Genomic DNA, 24,734 nt, shown 5'->3' with positions numbered 1-24,734 from the left:
CCGCACTCCAGCGGCACTACTTGTTGCAGTAAACACAAAATGTGATCATATCCACCAATTCTAATCCGCTTCCCCGTCTATACTTGTTCTTAACACTTGTAACTGGTTGGTATAATCGTGAAAGTCTTACACCTAGGCCAGGACGACTGGAATTATGTGGCAAAATTGGACGAAAGTATGCAGAACGGGATACTACATTATGCAGCAAGGAAGGACCTATTTTGCAACATAAGGCAGACAATTCTGTTGGAGTCTTATTTCTCCCAAAAACTCTTACTGCTAGGTTGGCATCTGAATACATCAATGTACAACTGAAAGGTGACCAGTTAAACAAAAAGGTCTACCACATGGAACACTTTTTAAAGGGTATTGTATTCGTTTCAGCTAGAGTATTTTTTTTATATTGAAATCATGTTATGCATCAGATGGTGGATTATGTGTCAATAGTAGTAAAGACACAATTACAATAAGTGCAGAATTTTCAGAGCCACATAATTGGTGTTTCCATGGTGAAATGAAATTTATTGATCGGAAAAAAGAACCGTAGTCGGCAGGATTCGAACCTGCGCGGGGTGACCCCAATGGATTTCTAGTCCATTGCCTTAACCACTCGGCCACGACAACTGGCTTGTTGCGATGCACTCACTCAAGAACCACCTGCCGGTTAGCTCAGTCGGTGACAGTGTAGTGCTAATAATGCCAAGGTCCCCCGTTTGATCTCCTAATGTGCCACAACTTTTCCCTAAAGTAGAACAGACATGCAAGAAAGTACAAGGCTTTATAATCTTCGTGTAGGGTTGTTGTTTTTCTGGTAATTTACTGAGCTCTGATGGCTGATGTTTGTTCCAGGACCAGGGTGGGTATTGATAGAGCCATGTAAAGGGCACTGCGGTCTAGCAGCCCCGCCCTCTTTCTGTGATTCCCGCCTCAGCCATCTTTTCACGGGTCTCTCAAAGTGCCCCTTTTGAAGCGCTGTTTGAACCCGGGACGCTTCTCTAGAGGTGACACTTTCTCTCCGAGAGGGGCTGCTCCACGGCTGCTTCTCCCTGGGATTTCCAGCAGTCACGAGAAGTGAAGGAAAGAGCACATGGTATGTGGCTACATGACGTAGGCGTCATGAAATGATTTGGTATATATTGGTGCCCTTTATAATCGTTGTACTCTCGTTTAGTTTAACGTATGTATTGCACACGTCGTTCACCAGTGTAACCAAATATGTATATATATAAAGATAAACGTTTTTCGAAACCTTCTTTGTAAGTTTCCCTTTCTAAGGTTTTCTTCAGCGATCTCTTGTCACGAGGAAGTGGAAAATATCACCGCCTTAGTTTGAGAGAAATATGCACAGTTACATTGTGACACCTGGCCTGTGACAGGAGGCGCTGTGGCTTAGTTGGTTAAAGCGCCTGTCTAGTAAACAGGAGATCCTGAGTTCGAATCTCAGCAGTGCCTCATGTTTTGCACAACCTCTTAGAAGACATATTGTTTGATAAAAGACTCATTGTCTGTTCTTGGTGTTTAGATGCCAATTTATTGAACCACCAACCCCCAGTATTTTTAATTTTCAAAGCCAATCAGTTTGGTTTTGTGAAGTGAAAAGATGTTTTTAAGCTGCACTCGCTTCAAAGTACAACCTGGGCAGCAGTAATGCAAGCTTCAAACAACAGGTAGAGCACAGGCAGCACCAGAATGACCTTCCATTACTGACACTGCTACTGAACAGGCAGAAGAGGTACAAGCTTCAGTGCCTCATGAACAGGCACAGCACAGGCAGCAGCAGTGTAAACTTAGCTTTAGAGAACAGATGGTTACAGCACAGGCAGCGGCGTTGCAAGCTTCACTTCCATGATAAGGCTGTGAGTAGGCCTAAAGTAGTGTTGGGGTGCAGAGGGAGCGGTAATAAAACCATCATGAAATGGAAGCACTTTTACAGGCGGACAGTGTGAACAGCACAAGTAGCCTTGTGTGGAGATCTGGCTGGGTACATTTCCAAAGGGCTTCTTTAGAATAATGTGTCTGAACAGTTACTACCCACTTTAGAGACTAGTTTAGCATATTTTGTCTCAAGCCTGGAGCCCTTCTGAAGTGTAGTGTCTTGTTCTGCAGAGTCTTCTTGGGGTGTTGTGTCAAGTACACAAAGTTCCATCTGGGTTTCTGGTAACGCTTCCAAAACCTCATTAGGAGGATTGTTGCAACTTTTAAAATCCACGTCTGGTACATTATCTCCTGATCTGGTGTCCTCCTGTACTGTATGGTGTTTGGTCCTGGAGGGTTCATCTAAAGTACTGTGCCTGCTATCACAGTCATGTCTGGATCTTTGTACCCAATTCTAGTGGCAACATCTGAAGTCTTTTCTCTTGACCCGAGGCCACCACTGTCGGAATGTGTCCAGTGCTGCAGATGTGGTCTTATTACTTAAACCGTGTCTGCAGTATTGTGACCTGTCGTAGATGTTGTATCTGGTATATTTTGCTGATTTATGAGCTCACATTTGCAGGTTGTGCTTTTTGAGTGATGGTTTTCCATTTCTGGATGCTGCATCTGTCGTGTGGTGTTCAGTTCTAGAGGCTTTGTCTGAAGTATTGTGAGTGCTTGGAAAGTGACACTGTGTGTGCTGTGTCCATTTAAAAATGCTGTACCCATAGCATGGTGTCAAGTTGTGAAGGCCACATCTGTGATATTGTGTTCACTTAGGGAGGCTTCATGTGAGGTTCTGGAGGCCTCTTCTGAAATATTGTGTCTGCCCTGGGAGACTCATTCGGAGTATTGTCAAGCGTCGCACAGCTCATATTAAACGTCATGTCCCGATTCCTGACCTAGAGGTTTGATGCTACTCTTCAAATGTTTGAGTAACATATCTGTCATTATGAAGCCAGTTATCTAGGCCTCTTCTGGAGCATTGTGCTCTATCTAGGCCTCTTCTGGAGCACTGTGCTCTATTCTGGGTGCCATGTATTTCATTGCACACATTTCTGGTGGTCACTTCTGGGGTCTGTGCCCAGTCCTGGAAGCCTCGCCCAGTTTATAGTACCACTTTATGTAAGCTTAAATACAGTGTTGAATAATTCATTTTTAAGAGTACCATATGGAACATTATACTTGGTTGTGTACTGAGGCGGAATGTAGCTATAAAACAGAGGAACAGCTGATCCACTCAGAAACCAAGTAGCTCGCCGTGATCGTATAGTGGTTAGTACTCTGCGTTGTGGCCGCAGCAACTTCGGATCGAATCCGAGTCACGGCATTGCGGGTGGCAATGTCAAGGCAATTGGGTGATATTTTCTTTGTTGATATACATTTTCAATATACTGAGAATTTTTTATATTTTTTTATATATCTGTGTCTCAGTTCTGTACTCTGTAATTAGTGACATTTCCAGCTTTAACCAACATAAGTCATTTCATTATAATGACACAGCTGTAGGGCAGTAGGGAAAGAGTGTTTTAATGCATGCAATATTTACCTTTAATATATTGCTGCATGATGTAGCGTCTTGTGATTGCGCAGAAATCGTTTTTATGGAACGCGGAAAACATTTGCTTATGTTATTACAGCTTTTCTGTAAGAATGTTTTATTTTTCTGGAATGTTGCTTTATTTTACGCTCAGGCTAAAACTGGCATTAAAGACACGTGCAGATTGGGGGCGTGGCTTGGATGGCAAGGAGGCAGGATACCTAAGTCCGGAGCTCCCGACCCCCAAGTCGAACGAGCGGCGCGCAAAGAAGGTTACCGCGAAAGAAACATAACCAAAAGCGACGAGAGTGTTTGCGAACCTAAGCGGCATCACACACGAGGTTTAAATGACCAAAAGGGGGCAGAACGAGGCAACGACGGAGAAGAAGGCAAACAGGGCAGGAGAGGAAGGAGCGATCACAAGATGGTGGCGTGACTCCGGAGGAGGAAAGGAGACCGCGAGAGGCGACAGGCAGAACGAAAGCAACGTTGGCCGCAGCTGGGAGGCGATAACCAAGTAAGCGCGCCCCTGGCGAAAGGCAGCTCAACGCTCAACGAGCGAGCAACCGAAACCAGCAAGCCCTCGAATGCAGATATAGCCATCTTGGCAAAGGCGAAGAAGCAAGGGGCGGCCATCTTGTCAAAGTACAAGCAGCTGCGACAGGGAGGCGAGCCGAAAACACAGCCGCCATCTTGGCAAAGGGGGAGAGGCACGGGGTGGCCATCTATATGCAGCGGTAAGCGAAGTGGCGGCTTAGACGTGAGAAGACGCGCAGACAGAGACACAGCGCTGCGGCGCTCAGATAAGCCGCAAAGCAGGAACTGCCCCCAAGCAGGGAAACAATCCGTGGGGCCAGCCGATATAACGTCGGCCACCTTAGAGAAGGAAAAGAAGCATGCAGCGGCCATCTTAGCGCAGCGACACAGCGAGAGAAATAGCAAACAAACACAGCAACACTCCCGAGTGGGAGGAACTCGGGTGGGCTGAGGCAAGCACGAAACGGCAAAGAACGAAGAAGGCCAAATGCACCAAACAGCCGCAACAAACAGCCGACTAAGGACATAGGAGGCACAGGCACGGGCAGCCACCCTAAGGTGAAGAGAAGCCACGATACCCCAAGAGACAGAACTGCAAGGGGGAGGGGCGCATGGACAAAAAGCAGGCCTAGACAAGCCGGTCTGGGCGCCAGCCAACACACGACAGCACATACCCCTCAGCGCATGGTGGACAGACACAGAGGCGAGCCAAGACAATCGCTAAACAAGCGAGACAGCTGCAGGGGAGTGCAGGCGACACGAGGCTCGGCAGGGGCACGCAAACGCAAAGAGGCTGGCGGGGGCGAAGACCAGGACCCGCATCATTAAGTGGCCGTGTAGATTCAGAGATGGCACCCTGCCCCCACTTAGCAGCCAAACCACCAAAGTAGCAAAAGACCCAAAGGCGGAACCAACCAAACAGCAACAGAAAGAAGGAAGACTTCTGACATATCAAGTCAGAAGAGGTTTCAACACCATGGCAGGGAAGGATGATAAGAAGATCACAAACGACCCCAAAAAGAGCAAGAACGACATTCCGGACTCACCAGCAAAGAAACAAAACGGCCAAGGCAACGAAACGATAACGCTGGACACACTACTGAAGAAAATCACGGAAGGCAACGACCTAACAAAGGCCACAAAAAAGACCGTGGACAACATCCAAATGGAACTAATAGCAATAAGGGCCGAGCAAAGCAGAGCTAACGGAAGGTTAGATGAAGTGGAGAAAAGGGTGAGCCATCTCGAGGACCGCACAGGGTCAATGCACAAAGACCTGGGCTTAGTGATAAGGAGAACATCAACACTGCAAAGAGCACTGGCGGAACAGGAGGACAGAAGCCGCAAAGGGAACATCAGACTGCTGGGAGTCCCCGAAGAGGAGGAAGATACCCCCGGCGCATGCGCCCTGATGCTGGAGACCATAATCCCGAAGCTCACAGGCCTTAGCTTTGACAGGTCCTTTGAGATCGAAAAAGCCTCCCGTATCCCAGCTAAGAAACCGGCAAACAGCAACATCCCAAGACCAATAATCTGCAAGCCCCTACGAGCAAATCATACGGACGCTATATTCGCTGTAGCTAGGAAAGGCCAGCCAATGTTGATCAACGGAAAGAAGGTGACAATCACTCAAGACTTTTCAAAAATCATGGTTGAAGTAAGAAAAGGGTTCCTGGCTCTGCGAGATCAACTGCGCAAAAACAACATCACCTTCACCTTCGCTGGCCCGTCCAAAATGAGGATAACGGACAGACACGGAAGCAGACTCTTCGAGGACCCCAGCGACCTAAGGAGATACTTATACGGCCCAGAACCAGAGGCGAAGGAGCTACAAAGCCCGGGAGTAAAGCGAAGAGCGTCGTCGGACGAAGCTGAGGGAGAAGGAGAGTGAAACAAGGGCAAAGAACAATACAACACTGGCAGGACCTGCGGAACCCTTGTGAGACTCTGCCCCCGACCAACAGCCCCAACAGAGACTATCCACGGAACCTGCTAATGTACGCACTGACAATCAAGAGAACTTTAAGAGAGCAGAACTCCCGAGCCACGCAAGGCACGATACAAACTAAACTACCTCAGATAACGCACACTGGTGCACGCACATAGACAAGACCGCATCTACCTCAAGAGGGGAAAGGGAACAGCTGTGACCTACCAGGCAGAAGATAACCAGCTACAACTAGCTATATCCTTTTCGTACCCTGTACTCCATGCTGATTAATATTAACAACTAACAGTCACCGACTGAACTAAGTGTGCTAACACTAAGCAAAGACACATGGGCAAGAGCGCTACACCTTCCCAGCAGACATAGACTTGGGGGGGGGGGGGGAGCGGGAGGACCTTTGCTGTCACACACCCATAATTCCACAGGCGGAGGGTGGGGGGGAGGGAGGGAGGGGGGAGGACGAGGGAAAAGGGGGGGACTTGTAGACCGGATGGCGAATGGTACAGTACGTAAATGTGTAACTAGATTATCTTTTTCTTCTTATATCTTCTTCCCACCTATCACCCCACACCCCACACGCCAGTCCTTGGGGGAGGCTCTTAGGAATATCCAAGGAAGACAGACAAAACACTCTGCCATGCACCTAGTGGAAAACAAAGAAGACAGCGATAACACCAGACCACCATGAATAACGCACCGAAAACCAAACTAACCACAAACCTCAAGGTGGTGTCCATGAACGTAAAAGGCCTCAACCACCCAGTCAAACGAAGGAAAATACTAGACCACCTAGCCAAACTGAAAGGCGACATCTACGCACTGCAAGAAACCAAGCTTACAGAAGAAGAAGCGAAGCTTTTGAAAGCGAGGTGGATAGGGGAGGTCTTCTGCTCGCCGGCAAACGGGAAGAAACAAGGTGTAATCACTATACTGAGCAAGAAGGCAAACCTGACCCTAAAAAACTCAAGCGCAGACGAGGAAGGGCGAATACTAATAATGAGCCTACTGAGAGGAGAAGAACAAATACATATAGCCAACATTTATGGGCCAAACTCCGAGGATAAGAAATTCTGGCAGGAGGTGGACACGATGCTCTCCAACATTCCTCAAGAAGACCTCATGCTGGTAGCAGGTGACATGAACAGGGTAATGGACCAGGCCACAGACAGACACCCGCATAGAATAAGCCATGAATCGCAAAGCACCAACACCCTGAGAGACCTATGCACCAAACTACACCTTGCCGATCCGTGGAGGCCACAAAATCCAAATGCACGTGAATACACCTTCTACTCACATCCACATAACTCATACAGCAGGATAGATTACATATTGATGTCTAATACACATACACACCTAATCGACCACACAGAAATTGCGCCAATAACCATCTCTGACCATGCGCACATCACACTTTCAGTAAATGGAAGACACAATGAGAGGCCAACGAGAAGATGGTGACTAAACGACGACATCCTGCAGAACAAAGACAACGTGAAGGAAATCGAAGACGCAATAAAGGAATACCTAGAACACAACGACAACGATGAGGTAGGGAAAAGTACCATCTGGGACGCCCTCAAAGCCACGCTAAGAGGGAAACTGATCAACATCAAAACAAGAATGAACCGCGGCAGGAACAAAAAGATCAGCGAACTGGAAGAGGAACAAGCACTGGCGTTGCCAATAGGTCTCGCAGTAGGACAGTTGGAGCTATTACAATTGCAAATAACAATGCCTTTTATTTTGCATGTTAAAAACATAAAGGGCTTTGTCATTTAAAAAACCAATATCTCCAACGTTCCTACTGCGAGACCTATTGTGCACTGCACAGTGTGTGTGAAAGTGGCACTGCGTGGCTGAGTGGCGTTGCGTGGCCGAGTGGCGTTGCGTGGCCGAGTGGCGTTGCGTGGCCGAGTGGCATTGCGTAGCTGAGTGGTGTTGCGTAGCCGAGTGGCGTTGCGTAGGTGAGTGGCGTTGCGTAGTTGAGTGGCGTTGCGTAGTTGAGTGGCGTTGCGTAGTTGAGTGGCGTTGCATGTGTGAGTGGCGTTGCGTAGTTGAGTGGCGTTGCGTAGGTGAGTGGCGTCGCATGGTTGAGTGGCGTTGCGTTGTTGCGTGGCGTTGCATGTGTCAGAGGCTAAATGTAGCACAGGGAGACCTCCAGTGGTAAGACAATCAAAAACAACTTAGAAAACATTTCACAGTATGAAAAGATCAAACTCATGAACGAGCGTGATACACCTCAGCTAAAAATCATGATAAATAACAACACACATTAGAAGTGAAACTGCAAGTACAGAAGGACCAGCTTTGCTTGTTTAAAACTCCCACTTCAGGCAGATGAGTGTAATGTGTAAAGCGTCTTGTGCACATGAGCAGATCGTGGAGTCTGGAAGCAAATACAAACAAGAGGAATGACTGAGGCGCATTGGTGTGAAGCACATCAAAGGGCTTCTCCTCCCCTAATTAGGTGAGGAGAAGCCGTTCTGGGAAACTGAAAGCACGGCCGGCCTGCGGCCGGCCATGAATAATTAGGGGAGGAGAAGCACTTTGATGTACTGGGCTGGCTGGCCCTGAATGCACGTGCATGTTATCACGTGGTTCACGTGAACAACATTAAAACCGAGGGGCTGAAAGCCCTTTGGTTTGAAGATGTTTTCGCCACATGAATTCTCGCTCCGCTCGATGCGCTTGCGCACATCGATAGATCGCGAGACCTAAAAAACACAGCTGGAAAGAGGGCACTGCGCTAACATAACGGACAAGAATACCCTCACCACACTAACGAAGAAGAAATATGAGCTGAACAAGATTCTAAGCGAAAGAGCCGGCACGTGGCTGAATAAATTCAAATCCATAAACCTATGTGCTGCCAACAAGGCTGGGAAACAACTGGCGTCATACCTAAAAGCAAAACAGAGGCAACACACAATCGCAGCCATAACAGACAAAACGAATAAGTCCCAAACGACAAACAAAGGTATTCAGGTAGTTCTACCAGGAACTTTACACCGAGGACAAGAATCTGAAAGAAGGCGGCGGCGCAGCCATGCTCAACAACACCACCCTGCCAGAACTCACTGCAGACGAAAGATCAGCACTGGAAGTGGACATAGCAGACACAGAAATCGAAGCAGCCATCAACCAGCTCAAGCCAAACAAGGCACCAGGCCCAGACGGGTACACGGCAAAGTTCTACAAGACCTTCAGCCAACAACTAAGACCACTAATGGCGGAAACATACACTCACTGCATACAGAGAGGCAAGATGACTGAGTCCATGGGCGAAGCGAACATCACAATAATCCCCAAGGAACGGAAAGACCCACAATACCCGCAGAACAACAGACTGATCTCGCTCATAAATGTTGACTGTAAGATATACGTGAAGATACTGGCCAACAGACTGAACAAGGTCCTGCCAAACCTCATCCACAACTCGCAAGTAGGATACATCAAAAACAGACTATCGCAAGACAACACACACCTACTGTGCCATCTCATCAACCATACAACACACAGCAGCAAGCAGGCGGTGATGATAGCACTAGACGCGGAAAACGCGGTTGACAGAGTCTCCTGGCATTCCTAAACAACTGTATGAGCAGGTTCGGGCTAGGGACCAAATACAGATCTATGGTGATGGCCTTGTACAACGAACCAAAAGCAAAAGTGGTAGTAAATGGTAGCACATCGGAAACACTCACACTGGGCAGAGGCACCAGGCAAGGCTGCCCCCTCTCACCAGGCCTCTTCCTTCTAGCGCTAGCACCACTACTAGCCAGAATAAGGGACAATAATGAAAAAGCAGGCATCAAAATCAAAGAAAAAACCGTCAAACTGGCAGCATACGCGGACGACATCCTCATCACAACTACCAATCCGTCTACGTCAATAAAAGCACTCATGGACACAATAGTAGAATACGCTGAAGCCTCGGGATACAAGCTCAATAAAGACGAATCAGAGTGCAAGCCAATGAACATCCACACCACCAGAGAGGTGCTTGGTGACTCAGGGCTGACATGGCAGACGAAACCGCTCAAATACCTAGGCCTGCTTTTCGAGAGAGACCTAGCATCCACACTAGAACACAACGAGGAGTCAACCCTGAAGAAGATAAAGGAAAGACTAGATCTATGGTCACCCAAATACATAAGCTGGTGGGGCAGGATCGAAACAATAAAGATGATGGTAACGCCAGCCATCAACTACACACTCAGCATGCTACCGCTACCGATGACAGACCCATTCCACAAAAAACTGGACAAGCTCATAAACAACTTCATATGGAGAAACAAGAAACCTAGAATCAACCTACAGAAGCTGAGATTAACAAAAGACCTTGGAGGACTCAACTTAGCAAATTTTAAAAACTTTCAAACCGCCTGCCTAGCGAGGCAAGGCACCTTCTGGCTAGACAACACTCAAAGCTACGAACCGGTTTGGTTAGAGGGGGAAAGGAACATCCTGGGGGGGCCAAACCCCGTAGCGCTTCTTACTGCGAACAGGCATCCCCAAAGAACAAACCCGGTACTGAGACACACCAAGGAGGCACTGATGAAAATAGATAAACGTATGGCACGGAAACTGAAGGGCACGACATGGGAGTTGATCTGGTTCAACACAAAGATAACTTACCAAGGAGCAACAATGCACAATGATACATGGATAGAGAAAGGAATAAGCCTCCCAAACCAGCTAGAAACTAAACAGTCACCATTAACATTCCAAAACCTGCAACAACTACACGAGCTCCCAAAACGGGAACTTTACACCTTCCTGAAGATCAAAACAGCCATAACGAAAGCGAACCTAAGAAAGGAAGAACCGACCATCATCAAATTCATGCAAACCCTAAACTCGGCAGGCCACCAAACGGCAAAGATATACAAGCTCCTCAACCCATCCACATCTGAATAAGAAAACAACGAACACATGGGAACAACTCCTGGGAAGGCAGCTAAACAACAGCGAACGACGCAAACTGTGGCGCTCGGCATCGACAAACAAGATAACCTCACAACTAGCCCAGACAAAATTTTGGCTCCTCCACAGAGCCTACTGGACACCATCAAGACTCCACAAAATTGGCATTACAGAATCAAGCAACTGCTGGAACTGCGGGAAAGAGGAAGGAACTCTAGAACACCTTATCTTCAACTGCACTAAGGTCAGGAAGTTCTGGATGAAAGTGAACGACTTCCTGAACGATATATTCAACAAAGACTTAACAATCAGCTTTGTAAGCCTGGCCACAGAACACATGACAGCGGACCTAAACAGCAAAGAAGAAAGAGGCCTACTAGACTTAATGCTCACAGCGGCCCTAAAAATAATGCTAACGAACTGGAAAAACACGGCCAAAGCTAACTTTAAAACGTGGATGAACTGGCTCACCTTTCTCAGAGGAGCGGACAACATAACGGGGAAATTCTCAAAGGAACACAACTCAAAAGAAGAGATGTGGGAACTCCTAGATGCACAGCTGACGAGAGCCCAGCCAAGGACATACAACTAAGCCCCCCCCCCCCTCTCTTTCTTCTCTTTCTTCTCCTTTCTCTCCTCGGGAGAACATAAAGGCGAAGCATACCACATTTGTACTGTATATAAGAATGCCAAATGTATATTCTACTTTTTTAAATATTTAATAAAAAGTTTTAAATAAAAAAAAAAGACACGTGCAGATTAATGGGTAAACATTTACCCGTTAAATATGGGTAGAGACGGTCGTCCTTAAGTGTATCCTGAGAGTTGTCAGTACTACTTTACTGGTGACATGAGGACCTCATTATGCACTTTACTGTTAGCACCGACCACCGGCCGCGCCTCCCCCTCCCTTAAGGTGACTTTGTTATTCCAGATTTTCATATCTGGTTTCCTTTTTGAATTACACATCCACCACTCAAACTACGTTCATATTTCACTTTACTAATTTTCAACACTAATCCTTTATGGGTCCCGGAGTAGAGTGCTACTCGCCGAAAAAGCGCTTTGACTCCTCGTCAGGGGTAGTAAGCGCTATATAAATGAAATTACAATACAATACAAAAAATGTTTTCGATTTCATGTTTAGAAACACGAAGTTCTAAGAAATGTTACATTATGAAGTAAATATTCTACTGTGTTACAACCAAACACACATTAAAAAACATTGTATGTATTTATTATACTTGCATATGATCTTTGATGCACGATTGACATTCTTCGAGACTAATAAATACCGCGTTCACCACTGTTCTACCTATTGATTGATTTGCTTGCTTCCCTACTTCTGTGTTAATTCTATGTCAGGACAGGAGGCTCCGATTATGCTTAGTCTCATTTCTTTACTGACACATAGCAGCCAATCACATTACAGTAAAGAAAAAACAGAAATAGGGCAACCATAGAGTACACCCCTAGTATATAAACAGTCTCAGAGGTAACCACTTCCTCTTTCTTTGCTGCTCCGCAGCCAGTTAAGTGCTTTACCTTTACTATTGACTTGCGCATCGTTATTATTATATGCTTTGTGCTGACCTTTGCGCTTTGTTGCCGCGCGTCTGGGGCTGTGTCTCCGTTTACTCTTCGCGCGTATTGCTTACTGCCGGCGTGCAGTTATTTCGTTCATTGTCGGAGCGTGTGCCTCACCTCCGTTTTTCCTTGCACGAGCGCTTCCTAGATGCTCGCGCGCTGTTAGTGGAGCAGGAGCAGGGGTTCCGTTGGCTTAGGAGCGCGAGCGCTCTTGCGACGGTCTTTGTGGCCAGGCGACAGTCGCGCATGCGCGCTGTCCCATTTCCGGTTGTTGGTGTTTCCTCAGCTGGTTGAGCGACGGCGTTTGACGTTTTGCCCACGGCCTGTCACTGGAATTAACCCCGTCAGACGCCGAGGTCTTTTGAGGGCTTTGGTTGTTATTTCTTCGCATAGGCTCTGCCTAGAGTGTGCTATTTGATACAGGCTTTGGCTCCCTCCACATTTTAATTGTTTTTCGAGTCAGGTTTGTCTCCTGCTTCTTCGAAGCCTGTTTTTGGGGTCTCAACACTCCCCCTTGACTTGTGTTTATTGTCAACACTCCATATTATTTCAGTCGTCTTGTGGGCACTTACCTCTACTTGCTGTAGAATGGCTGAGTATTATGATGACGCTGAAGACGACTATTATTACTATGCTGATGAGGAGGAAGGCTCCTTGGAACAGGATTTGGTTGAACAGCTGGACAAAGGCGTTCAGCAATCCGTTAACAAGGCACTTGTACGTGCTATTAATCCTTTGAAGCGTCACCTCAATCTATATGCTCAACAGCAGGGCTGGTTGCCGGCTGCCAAGAAATCGGCGAAGTCGCCTGTTAACCCTCACAAATCAGATTTTCAGCGTCTGGCGAAAAGTTTAGCATCTGCGCCATCCACGACTGCAGGTCTTCAGGAGGCTGATTCGGACAATGTGTTATCCTCCGCTTCTTCAGACCATGTTTCTCCTCCACCTAAAAAACGGGTCTGTAAGGAGCATTTTGTGGACGCCCCTGAGCGTCCTCCGGTGCTTAATTTCGAGCCGGCAGACATCGTTCATCCCAACTCTTCATCATGGGGCCTTCTCCGGCTGTGGCTGCCTACATTGAGGCACATATCCGTCAGCCTTTTGAGGCTTCGGTTCGTGCCAGGCTGCGCTCGGAATGCCCGAGGCCTGATTTGTCTGCCCATTTAGCTGAGACCCCTGAAGTTGACCCCATGATGGTCACATACTTGAAAAAATATGCCAAGGACCCAAAGAAGGGCCTGGATAGATCTTGGCGGGCCTGTCAAGATAAGATGTTGGACGTCCTTGGGCCTCTCACAAAGATTTTGGACCTAGGTTACAGGGCCCAGGAAGCTTCTGCCCTTGTGAACCCTAAGGAAATGATAGAATGGGCGCAACGGGCAATTTGCCAGTTAGGTAATGCGAATTGTGCGATATCTGCGGAACGTCGCAGGTCCATCTTATTAAAGCTTGACCCTAGACTCTCTGAATTGGCCACTTCTGAGTCGGGCCCTGAGGCGGACGGCCTCCTGTTTGGCCAGCCATTCCTTAAGGAACTCACGCGCTTTGTATCGACCTTCAGTGGTATCGACAAGGCGCAGGCCTCCTTGCGGAGAGCCATGCGTCCGGTTTTTGGAAAGGCCGGACGAGGTAGGGGACGCTCGTTCGGCCGTGGTTCTGCCAGTCAGTCCCAGAGGGGCAATTCATCTCAGCACAGAGGCTCCTACGACGCAGGTTATTCCTCAAGAGCCAACTTTTATCCTTCCAGAAAGGGAAAAGGCCAGTACGGCAAAGGACGTTCCGGTGGTCATCAGGGACAGTACCAGGATTCCCACTCTACAGGTGAGGCTGATTCCTGCATGCGATGTGATGTTGGGGGGTCGCATTCAGTTTTTCCTGCAGAATTGGCGCATGCTCTCCGGCGATGCTTGGGTGCTACAAACTGTTCAAGGGTTCAGAATAGAATTCTATCACCCGATGCATCAGTCTTGTCCCCCTCCTTGTCTGAGTTTTTCTCTTCAGGATCAGGTTTGTCTTTCCGAGGAGATAGACTCTCTTCTCAAGAAAGGGGCGGTGATTCCAACCACCCGTCATCCAAAGGGGTTTGCCAGCTCTGTCTTTCTGGTCGAGAAAAAAGGAGGCGGTGCTCGCCTTGTTCTCAACCTGAAAGAATTCAACGGGGGAGTCGTCTATCGACATTTCAAGATGGAGGGAATCCATCTCTTGAGGGATCTCCTTCGAGAAAAGGATTGGATGGTCAGGCTGGACCTCAAAGATGCATATCTCTCGGTTCCGATTTACAAACCACATCGCCGTTTTCTTCAGTTTCGCTGGCAGGGAGTCTGGTACGAGTATCAGGTTCTCCCGTTCGGTCTTTCGTCGGCACCATGGTGCTTCACGAAGCTGTTACGACCAGTTGTGGAACATCTTCGGTCTCTGGGTGTCAGGTTGATTATTTATCTGGACGATATTCTCCTTATGGCGGATTGTCCACTCAAACTTATTCAACATCTGGAATTGTCCATCACTCTTTTGCAGTCTCTGGGGTTTCTGATCAATGTTCAGAAATCGGTGTTGGTCCCGTCCCAGCGTATAGATTTCCTGGGCTTTCAGATCGACTCGGTAACTTGTCAGCTTCTCTTGCCCAACCAAAAGATGCGTTATATCAAGAGAGAGTTGACATCTGTTATTTCCAGACCGACTGTGTCGTTGAGGTCGTTGGCACGTGTAGTCGGTCTGCTGGCATCTTCCATCCAGGCGATTTTTCCGGGTCCCCTACATTACAGGGCAATGCAGCGCCTGAAAATTCTTCATCTCCGGAAAGGCCTCGGATATTCCGATCAGATTCCTCTTACGGAGGAGGTCCGGTGGGAGATGCAGTGGTGGTTGGACCACATGGAGGCCTGGAACGGCCGAGCCCTCTTCGGTGTGTCTCCGGATCTAGTGATAGAGTCCGATGCCAGTCGGTGGGGCTGGGGAGCCCGTTGCGGCTCGGTCTCGACAGGGGGTCGTTGGTCCCCTCAGGAATTGACACTTCATATCAACTGCCTGGAACTTCTAGCGGGTTCCTTTGCGATCAAATGTTTTTCCCCTCTGCAAACCAGTTGTTGTGTCCTTCTCCGGATGGACAATGTTTCAGCGGTCGGCTATGTCAACAAACTAGGCGGGACCAGGTCCAGAATCCTGGCGGAGATTGCCAAAGATTTTTGGCACTTCTGTCTGCAGAAGAAGATCACTGTTATTGCGGAGTACCTTCCGGGATGCCACAATCAGATAGCAGACTGGCACTCCAGACATCTCCGGGATTACAGCGATTGGAGGCTGCATCCTCGGGTCTTCCGTGCTCTCCATCGGCGTTGGGGTCCTTGCCAACTAGATCTCTTTGCCTCACGCCTCAATGCGCAACTTCCGCATTTTTACAGTTGGAGGCCGGACCCTCAAGCTCTGGCCACGGATGCCTTTCTCCAGCAGTGGCCATCGACCCTCTGTTATGCCTTCCCTCCATTTCTGATGATTCCCAGGGTATTGGCCTACTCCAAACGATTTCAGACGGATCTGATTCTGATTGCCCCTCTCTGGAGGGCTCAAGCGTGGTTTCCGGTCCTTCTAGAAATGTGTTCGGCTCCACCGTTTCTCCTTCCCCCTTTGTGGAATCTCCTGTTGGACCCTCTCGGAGATCCTCATCCCCTGATCCTCTCAGGCTCCCTCCCACTTCTCGCGTGGAGGATCTCGGGGATCCCTGGTCACTCCCAGGCCTTTCAAGCGACGCTTCCAAGCTCCTTAGTGAAGCATGGGCTCCCAATACTCACAAACGGTATAAGGGGTCTTGGAAGCGTTGGTGTGATTGGTGTTCACAACACCAAGTTGATCCCGTTTCAGCAGATATCAGCATGATTGTTAATTTCTTGGCCTCCTTAGCCACCTCTGGTCTGGCTTATTCAACTATCAACGGTTTTCGATCGGCTATTTCGGCGGGTCATGCCCACATAGATGGGAAACCCGCAGGTGAACATCCTTTTGTTTCCAGGTTACTTAAGGGAGTTCGTTTCGCGAAACCTCCCACTCCTAAGTATGTTACCTTGTGGGATGTGTCGGTTGTACTCAGATTTTTGGAGGCCTGGCCTCCCAATGCTTCCTTATCCCGCAAACAACTATCTGCAAAACTAACTATGTTGTTATGTTTGGTCTCCTGCAAGCGCGTGTCGGACGTACACGCTTTGGACCTGGCGGGTCGCAGCTTTACTCCTGAAGGAGTTTCCTTTCGTCTCTCCAGACGTACCAAATCTAATACGCCTTCTATTTCTTATCCTTCTTTTCCTTCTCACCCCAACCTCTGTGTGGTTCAATGCCTGAAGGATTATGAGGTGAGTACCGCTTCTTTGCGCTCTGACATGCAGGGTCCACTTTTTATTGCATTACAAAAGCCTTTCCGCCCTGTCTCTCCAGCTACCTTGGCGCGCTGGGTGCGGGGTCTTATGTCTGAAGCTGGAATTGATGTTTCTGTTTTTGGCGCACACTCTGCACGGGGAGCGATGGCGTCCAAAGCCTATTCCATGGGGGTTACTCTGTTTGATATAATGAAGGCTGCAGATTGGTCATCTGCTTCTGTGTTTAAGACTTTTTATTTTAAACCTATCGATAGTGTTGCTTCTGTAGTGGTGGATCAGCTTTAAACAAGCATAATCGGAGCCTCCTGTCCTGACATAGAATTAAAAATTTGCAAACATTCGTGACAAGAATTTTCAATTCTATTAAGGACTAGGAGGCGAGGATTATCCCACCCGTTGTCTATGCATGTATCGATTATATTGTTACTATGCAATACTTCAAAAATCTTTCATGATGATATGTGATGAATGCTTTGATTTTTTCTCTACCCACCCTTATTTGCTCATGATTACACAGGATGTGTATTACGGCTTTGTGTCTTTTTTCAGGCTCTGATCCCAAGTGAGGTTCCTCCGGCTCCGTCCTTGTGGAAGTTCTGCTGCGAGTTTCTACTCCTCGTTGGCCTGCTCCTGTTCCTATGGATTTTGGAAGTTCCTCCGCCTCCTCCTTCGGATTTTGGTCCTTTTGGATGATGTTCTCCTTGGTTTTTCTGATGTTACTTGGTTCTTCATATTGGATTTTGGACAAAGAAAGAGGAAGTGGTTACCTCTGAGACTGTTTATATACTAGGGGTGTACTCTATGGTTGCCCTATTTCTGTTTTTTCTTTACTGTAATGTGATTGGCTGCTATGTGTCAGTAAAGAAATTAGACTAAGCATAATCCTCGCCTCCTAGTCCTTAATAGAATTGAAAATTCTTGTCACGAATGTTTGCAAATTTTTAAATGTGCTCCCTGTGCAATAAACTTTCATTGAAAGTAGAAAATAACATAGTGGCCAATACGGGGATCGAACCCACGACCTTGGCGTTATTAGCACCACGCTCTAACCATCTGAGCTAACCGGCCTCCGTGCTCTATAGGTTTTACAGGATCAATATGAAGAGAGGACGTATCCATACAGTGCTTAATGTCTTTCTCCAAAACGTTCAGGAATGGTGAGTGTTTTTCGCGCCTTTGCACCTCAGTTGCACCATCCAGAGCTGAGCTCCGTACCACGACGCATGCTCTATCAGGACACGTGTTAACCCTTCACCTCCTCTCTCCTCGTCCTCTCCACACACACCTGCCACAGACTCTCCCCAGGGGTTCATTTTGGCATCCCAGGCTCGCGCACACACTTCCAAGATCGACACGGTTACAACTCTCAGGTACAAAGCATCAGCCATTAAATGTTCGCACTTTTTGTCTGTCAAACAACTCATCCATAGAAACCCTCATTAACACCTCACCCCTCCCCCCCAGCATCCGCTGTGATGGACCTTCACCCCCTTTTAACTGTCATTCTATGTAAGGAAACAGAAGACGAAGAGCTGCGATTCCGGACAAGCAATCCCTTCCGGTCTAAGCGACCAGTTAAAAGGGCCCGGCGACGTGATCTTTTATTTCTTCGTGTTTAACATTTCCAGTCGTTATGTTTCAAAGCATGAAGGTATGCCAATATAATTCAGATGAAAATAAAAACAAATATAAAACCCAAAAATCAAAAGTATCTGCAAAAAAATGTTACAGCGCCCAACGTGGGGCTCGAACCCACGACCCTGAGATTAAGAGTCTCATGCTCTACCGACTGAGCTAGCCGGGCACCTTACACATCATTCACCTCCTTTTTTGTCATCCGTCCTTCTGTGCCCTCCCATTTTCTCCCTTCATCAGTCTCCTTCCTTCTCTCCGCGGTCCTCTTCCTATCTGTTCCTGTATTTAATTCCAATACTCTGGACTAACTCTGCTCCTTTCTTGGCCGTGCAATGGAACCGGGTCAGTTGTGTCATTTAGGCATTGTAACATGTGTGGGCCTCGCTGCAGTATAACTAGGACCAAAGGCATTATGCGATTCTGGAGCCACGTCGTTTTCCGCATAACTATGGATTTGCTGTACTGGCCTCAACATCTATCATCTGCTGCTGAATTTGCGGGTTTTAACAAAAAAAACACCAACCTCAAACAGATCGAAAGTTACTAAAAGATCATCAGGATGTGCGCCGCGCAGTGGAAGACCCTTCGCGCAGGTGGACTGGTCATTCTGAAGCTTCGTAAATATGCGGTGGAGCTTAAAGGCAGCGATGATGCGCAGAGCCCTCGGTCTCACGAGCTTTCAGCAGACAACCTGCAGGGGTGGGAAACGCTAGGATGAGGGCTTGCCGCCCCTCTTGTGACTGGTGGAATAGAGTATCAGGGCCACTGGTGATGAGGGCAAAATCTTTTACTCCGTTCGATCTATCCAAAGGCCTCCTCGGCGCCAATCTGATCAACATTTAGGCTCAAATCACAATATTAAAGTGGTTTCCTGTGATGTCACTGGGATGAAAGCTTGTGTACTATCATGACGCACCCCCTCCAAGGCCAGCCCCAAATAGAAAGTTGACGTCGCAGACACTGGGGCGGAGGCGCCGCTAACGCAGTAATGTTGCAGACGGATCTTCTTGCAGCTGTGTGCGGAGCGCGCGGCCACCAGCACCTGAGAGAGGGGCTCGGATCTCAAACCTGAGTAAAGAAAGAACGACAAGGCTTTCACGTAACAAGTTAAAATTAGAGGGAAGCTACCAGTGTAGTCCTTTCTTAAGGAAAATGTGTCCTCTGAATAAAAGCATTCGTCCCTGGGTGGGCTTGAACCACCAACCTTTCGTTTAACAGCCGAACGCGCTAACCGATTGCGCCACAGAGACTGCTGAGAGATGGCCCATACATCTTCTCTGAAAAAATCTTCATCAACACGTACTCCTTCATAGCTGCTAGAGTAGTGATGTAAACAGGGAATTCGAGCACCGTGTTTATAAAAGAAAGATTAACAGAGAAGTCACATTTTTCTTTCTCCGCCTCGCTCTCCCCTCCCTCCTCTGCCTCGTTGCTGTGCTGTTCATTAGCTCCCACTCACGCTTCTCGGCGCACCTTTCCCTCACTCGGGGGTATGGCTCCCAATGGTGCAGCAGGTGCAGTGGACCGGGGATAGAGGGGCTAGAGGGGCTAGAGGAACTAGGGGGGGGCGGGGGGGGGGCACAGATACCTCTTTATTGATGCATTTCACAGTTCAAATAGTGTTTCAACTACATGGAACTGTAACAAAGGATCAGACGAAAAGAAACAACATCTCAGGCAAGAGGAAACTGTAACAAAGGCTCACACAACAAGAAACAACATCTCAGACAAGAGGAAACTGTAACAAAGGCTCACAGGACAAGAAACAACATATCTGGCAAGAGGAAACTGTAACAGAGGCTCACAGGACAAGAAACAACATCTCAGACAAGAGGAAACTGTGACAAAGGATCACAGGACAAGAAACAACATCTCAGGCAAGAAGTTGTTGTAACAAAGGCTCACACGACAGGAAACTTCACCAAGCCTAAACCAAGAGTAAACTGGGACAAAGAATTAAAGAATGGAAAACTGCAACAAAGATTCAGCTAGAGGAATGGCATCGACATCTCAGACAAGATGGAACTGTAACAAAGTATCACACTACAATAAAAACAAACTCAGACAAGTGGAAACTGTAACAAAGGGTCACACAACAAGAAACATCTCAAGCAACGGGAAAGTGTAACAAAGACTCACACAACAAGAAACTGCAACAAACCGCAGAAAGGAGGAGAGTGTAACAAAGGCTGTGGGCAGAGGAGTATGCCACAAAACGTGTAGTAAAGGATAATAACACAAAAGCTATATCTTTGAAAGTAAAGGATTCATGTCAACCTTAAAAAAGCCTCCACATAAGGCAGCAGTCACCATGTGTGGCCCTGGGCAGCCAAAGCACAGCACGATGTCTCATTATTTCTCATAATGTAATAGTAGTTCGTAGAGCAGAAAGGCTTCTTTGTTCCAAGCAGTTAAAGAAGCTACAACCAAGTACTTCATATGAAAAGGTCATTCAACAAAACAGCTACAAATTGCAACACTAGCACACATCTCTAATTTCATTGCTGCAGGGTTACCAGTATCATATATTCCTTCATTTATTTGATGCCCTTTTTTAACCACATGCGCGCTAGCGCAATTCCGCTCCTACGCGGAGATTTTCTAAATCGCATGTTACGTGACGAGCTGGGCTCGTCATCAGCGTGCGAGGAGGCTACGCCATGACGAGCCCAGCTCGTCATCAGCCCCGATGGGGTTAACAGTTTCCCTTTTCAAGTAAATTCCAAGTACACGCATTCCAAAACTCAGTAACTTTCCCTTAAATTCTACCCACCTTGCCCTAGAAGTAAAATACACACTGGATGTTTGGTGTCATTTTTACTTTCCCAGCCAGGCCTAAATAGAGCATACAATGCAGCACATGTGATTAGTTGTGTTTTCTCTTGTTGCATCAGGGACATAGATACTCTTTCCTGCAACTGGTTGATGATATACCTCCTTCGTATCCAGTCATGTTTTTTTCTTAGAAATCTGGTGCTGTGATCCTGAATTTAAAATTGGATAAAACACCCCCGAATGGATAAAAAGACTTAGTGATGGTCTGGTCTCACAAGTCAAGCATTTATTCTGTTTTCAAAAGATGAGCAGGGGCCCAGAGCCCGCTCCTGAGGGGCTTCCTTTAAAACTCCAGTGAGGCCAATCAGTCACGCATTGGTGAGTTGGTGTGCGCACCTGCAGTGGTGGCTGGTGAAGTTCAGAAGTAGTGGGGCGTAAAAAGCATTGTTCAACCCTATCACTTAATAAACAAGTGAAGTAACAACAGTGTGTAAGCACTAGTACCAAGCAGCTACAGAGAGAACTAAATACATATGCACTGTGACACACACGCTGTGACACACATGTTTTGATACACACATGCTCTTACACACCCAAACACACACGTTCTGACACATTTGCTGTTAGTGGACATACCCTCACACAAACACCCACACTCTGACAGGACACACATGCTCTGACACAAGGTTACACACATAGATTATCTGAAACAAGGGCACACTTGCACACACATGTTCTGTGATACTCTGGCTCTGATACATAGATGGCAACATCTGAAGTCTTTTCTCTTGTCCTGGGGCCACCACTGTTGTAATGTGTCCAGAGCTGCAGATGGTGTCTTGTTACTCAAGCCATGTCTGCAGTATTGTGACATGTTGTTGATGTCTCATCTGGTGTATTTTGCTGATTTATGAGCCCACATTTGCAGTGTTGTGCTTTCTTCTGGTCAATGCATTTGGAGTGTTGTTTTCATTATGAGCCAGTTCTCGAGGCCTCCTCTGGAGCTCTGTGCTCTATTCTGATGGCCACGTATATCATTGGACACATTTCTGGGGGTCAGTTCTGGGGTCTGTGCTCAGTTCTGGAGGCCTCGGCTGGTTCATACTATCACTTTTTGTATGTCCATATACAGTGTTGAATAATACATTTGTAGAATTACCATCTGGAACATTGTACCTGGTGTTGAAAGCGGACAGGGCTCAGCTATGAAAGACAGGTACAGGCAGTTCGCACAGAGCCCAAGTAGCTCGCCGTGATCGTATAGTGGTTAGTACTCTGCGTTGTGGCCGCAGCAACCCCGGTCCGAATCCGGGTCACGGCATTGCGGGTGGCAATGTCACGGCAGTTGGGCGATATTTTCTTTGGTAATATACATTTTCGAGTATGGTTTTATATTTTTTGATATATAACGTCCGTGTCTCAGTTCTGTACTCTGTCATTGGTTAAATTTCCAGCTTTAACCAACATAAGCCATTTCATTATGAGGACACAGCTGTAAGGCAGTAGGGAAAGAGTGTTTTAATGCATGCAATATTGACCTTTAATATACTGCTGCATGCTGTAGCCCTTGTGACTGCGCAGAAATCATTTTTACGGAATGCGAAACATTTGCTTGTGTTAAATAGCTTTTCTGTAAGAATGTTTTATTTTTCTGGAATGTTGCTTTATTTTACGCTCAGGCTAAAACTGGCATTAAAGCCACGTCCAGTTTAATGGGTAAACATTTATCCCTTAAATATCAGTAGACAGGGTCGTCCTTAAGTGTATCCTGAGAGGTGTCAGTACTACTGTACTGGTGACATGATGGGCTCATTATGTACTTTACTGTTAGCACCGACCCCCGGCCGCGCCTCCCCTCCTTTCCCTTCCGGTTACTTTGTTATTCCAGATTTTCATCTCTGGCTTCCTTTTTTGTGAGATTTCGCCTTCGGCAACTTGTGTGGACTCTCACTTCTTCCAACACCTACGTGTATTCTGCTTTGTTAATTTGGATATATTTGTTGATATTGATATTCCATTTTTTATTTTGATCTGTGTGTTCATTGAACGAACCTTAGTCTCAGTCCATTCACTTTCTCTTCTTGAAAGAAGCTGCACCAGTCGGGTCCACAGGCCGTGGGTGGGGGGTGGTTTGTGGCAGTGGGTGGATGCTGGGGGTTGGAGGGAGGGAGGGAGGGGAGGAGGGGAGGAGGGGAAGAGGGGAGGGGAAGAGGGGAGGGGGCTAGCTCACGCCAGATCAAATTCTGACTGCCCTGGGTCGGTAATCTCGGTCAGTCCGGGTAATTTGTCAGTCAGTTGCCTTCATCTTCTACCTGCGGTCTTCATTCTAAGACCCATTTTGTGTATTAATGTCCCCCAGTCCCTTGTGATCGGTGTCTCCTCTCATCATACATGAAGGGCCGATGCTTCATTGGTGCTTGTCTCTGTTCAGTACAGAAAGCGTTGTCTTTTCATCGCCTGCGGATGTCAGTTCTGTGACTTTTCATCATTTCCGGCATGGGTTGTCCTGTGCAGCATCTTTGTTTCTGGCAGGGTCAGGTACAGCCCGGGTGGTTTAGCGTTGACTACATCTAAAGATTCCGCATCTGCAAGGGTCAAGTTTTATCATCTTCTGTGTATCTCTAAGGTTCATATGTACTATGGAAGCATCGGTGGGTCACAGAAAGAACCTGTTACATACTACATGTGAGCTTCAAAGCTGTTCTCTACATGTGAAGCATTGTGCTGTACAGTAACTGATTGTGCTCTTGTCAGCCTCAGGCATAGACTCGGGTTAAGTACAAACACCATATGATCTCTAGATCGTCTCACATTGTACACTTGATCCAAGCTTTACAAGAAGCTGTGCACAGCGAAGCATTGGTGGTTCAGTGGTAGAATTCTCGCCTGCCACGCGGGAGGCCCGGGTTCGATTCCCGGCCAATGCAGCTAACTTTTTAAATTCTTCATTATTTAGTATCTTTCCCATAGAAGTTTAAAATAAATTCGGACTGTACAATTCTGCAACATTATAAATAGGTTTGCGTTTCTTTGAATGGGTATTGGCTGTATGAAATAATTCTTTCAAAGTAGCTTTCGGAGCTGTTATAAAAACATCCATCATTCCAGCCACGTGTCGGGTTTTACTGTGTGTAAAGCTCAGTGCAGCAGCCTCGCTGCCTCTGATTACCTGCACACTTCTCTGATGACTGAACTCATTTTTGTTACAAAAGCTACAAAATGATGAAGGTTTGGGAAAATGTGGGATCATTCGGTAAACGACACATTAAGGGGGGGACTCAAGGCGCTAAACCAGGACGAGATCTGGCTGTCATAGGTGGACCCTCCCGAGTGACGTCTCCACCACTGGTATGCTCAATCTTAAAACTTACTTCTCTATCCTCTCTTTGTCTATTTGCTGTCTATCTGTGTAGCTGCTTATCTACCCCCCCTCCCCAGGGCACAAGTCATAAAAAAAGAAGTGGGGGGACTAACCTAGTGAGACTAGTGAGACAGTATGCAA

At 47.2% G+C, this 24,734-nt stretch overlaps 4 non-coding genes across 4 annotated transcripts; 2 read left to right on the top strand and 2 right to left on the bottom strand.

The window, feature by feature from the left end:
• Positions 1–542: 542 nt before the first annotated feature.
• On the bottom strand, positions 543–624 carry TRNAS-AGA (transfer RNA serine (anticodon AGA)). The gene has a single exon. It is a non-coding gene; the product is annotated as a tRNA-Ser (tRNA).
• Positions 625–1,378: 754 nt separating this feature from the next.
• On the top strand, positions 1,379–1,452 carry TRNAT-AGU (transfer RNA threonine (anticodon AGU)). The gene has a single exon. It is a non-coding gene; the product is annotated as a tRNA-Thr (tRNA).
• Positions 1,453–19,633: 18,181 nt separating this feature from the next.
• Positions 19,634–19,707, bottom strand: TRNAN-GUU (transfer RNA asparagine (anticodon GUU)). Its single transcript has one exon. It is a non-coding gene; the product is annotated as a tRNA-Asn (tRNA).
• Positions 19,708–24,088: 4,381 nt separating this feature from the next.
• Positions 24,089–24,159, top strand: TRNAG-GCC (transfer RNA glycine (anticodon GCC)). Its single transcript has one exon. It is a non-coding gene; the product is annotated as a tRNA-Gly (tRNA).
• The last annotated feature ends 575 nt before the right edge of the window (positions 24,160–24,734 follow it).

The sequence above is a fragment of the Lissotriton vulgaris genome, chromosome 12, assembly GCF_964263255.1.
Source record: "Lissotriton vulgaris chromosome 12, aLisVul1.2, whole genome shotgun sequence".
Classification (NCBI taxonomy): domain Eukaryota; kingdom Metazoa; phylum Chordata; class Amphibia; order Caudata; family Salamandridae; genus Lissotriton; species Lissotriton vulgaris.
Note: the sequence above shows the minus strand (reverse complement) of the source record. Positions and strands in the feature narration are given on the sequence as shown.